Here is a 1,919-nt window from a genome sequence, read left to right as displayed (position 1 = left end):
GGTATACATAAAAAAATGGCATTAATGGTATAGGTTTAACGCCCCTATCAACATTGTTAGGTTATTTCCGAGTTAACGTCCATCTCCAAAAGGACAGAGCCAAGAGGGGAAATTCGAGTTAAGTGTCTTTCCCAAGAACACAACGTCGGACCGCGCTGAGGCTCGAACCCCCAAACTCGCAATCCCACGATTACAAGTCCGGTAGCCTACCCACTAGGCCACCGACCCCACTGGTTCACTGTGAGAAAAAAGAACGGTAATATTGATCGCTACACTGTAGATTATAAACACTGTAAATGTTTGTTTGGGGGGGGGGGGCTTTTTACGTCATTTAAGAGGCTGGCAACTGCGATTCGAACTCCAGTCTCCTGCATGCGATTGCAAAGGGTCTATCCAATATTTTTCCGCAGGTGTGCTATCCTTTCCTAACGTTTGCGGTCCTGCTCGCCTAGATATTGCTGCAGCTGGGTTACTCTCTAAGAAAAACAGAAAGATAATATGTGAGGCAGCGCAGTGGAATCCGGCTCTCGTCAATTTTTGGGCATGTAGAGTTATTGGTATCATCTTAAAACTTGCTCACTTGTCTCTATTTGTTTGAAAAAAATATCCATTTACCTTGAATACAAGTCCAGATATTTGCAAATAAAGGAGGTGGGGGTCACCTGTTTTCAGAGGTAAAATTAATGAGAAAATGGCCGCAAAAGATTAGTTATTTCCTTAGATTAAAAGTCCGTGGTAACTGAAAATTTACATTTTTTGTGAATTTAATTAATGTTTTTCAGAAGAATCCGCACAGAAATGAGTTCTTTAATGGACGGCATGAAAGGTGTTGAGTCAAAAATCGAAAATTTGATAACAATTCACAAACCTGCGGAAAAATGCAAGTTTCTTCACTTTGATTATTTTGACGAGAGCCTGATTCCACCACGCTGCCTCACATATTATTGCTCGCTGCACTGTAGGTAATAAACACCGTAAATGTCTCACGCCTCCATTGACTCAAAAAATAACGCCGGTTTCTCCGATTCCACCAGTTTGACGAACGCCTGACTTCACCACGATTTCTCCCGTATATCAAATTTTCATTCTTTGATTTAATATTTCTGCGGGTAATTGGAGATTGTCGTTTGAAACTTCTCTCTTTTTTAAAGCTGAAATTGCTTATGTTTACTTAAAATTTCAGACTGAACTTGCTGCAACAAAGCAGGGAATAGGCTTACGACGTGTAAGAGTTGGTCGCTTTTAAACACAAGGGGGCTATCCCGAAAAATGCTGTTTTGAGAAAATCGAAGGTAAAGTTTTTATCCCTTGTTCATCTTCTTTAAAAGACAAGGAACGTTTTATCTATAACCAAACAAACATACACACCAATGAAACCAAACTTCTCCTTCAGGTAAAGCAATGTCCACTTTTGGTGTAGGTCAAGATTTCTGGAAATCCCTGAAATCTGGGTTAGCCCGCTTGTCCTTAAAAGCGACCAGCTGATAGGTGGTATTAAAATTTGTAGGTGAAGACAGAAGGGAAGTCCGTCCACAGAGATAGAGAAAGCCCAGATAGATAGGAACAATGGCCTGATTCCTAAATTGCTTGAATTGAGATGGCAGTGGATAACAATGATAGTTCTTTCCTTGATGTCTGACAACGACAAACGCAACTACATAGGAAAATATTTCTCGGAAAGAAATAAAAGAAAAAAAAAAAAGATTCGAGAAGATTTGACCAATTTTGGAGTACAAAAGTTTGCCACATTTTAAGCGTTTAAAAGCTTCGTTTCCACATGTTGCGGAAGTGTACAGCTCGTGGGTTTCTCTCTTGGCTTCAGTATTTCTAATTTGCGAAGCCTCTAACGATAATGTTTTACCCTCTGTGACTTATTGCTCTCCATGTGGGACTGTAAGCAGCTAGCCTCTCCCACGTCA

At 40.4% G+C, this 1,919-nt stretch overlaps 1 protein-coding gene across 1 annotated transcript in view; it reads right to left on the bottom strand.

Moving 5' to 3' along the window:
- Window positions 1–1,919, bottom strand: part of LOC101862379 (mediator of RNA polymerase II transcription subunit 12) — a gene marked incomplete at its 3' end in the record, with an annotated part of 50,679 nt that overhangs the window by 41,234 nt on the left and 7,526 nt on the right.

Source organism: Aplysia californica, unplaced genomic scaffold (assembly GCF_000002075.1).
Source record: "Aplysia californica isolate F4 #8 unplaced genomic scaffold, AplCal3.0 scaffold00801, whole genome shotgun sequence".
NCBI lineage: Eukaryota > Metazoa > Mollusca > Gastropoda > Aplysiida > Aplysiidae > Aplysia > Aplysia californica.
The sequence above is the reverse complement of the archived record's forward strand: the minus strand, read 5'-3'. Positions and strand labels throughout refer to the sequence as shown.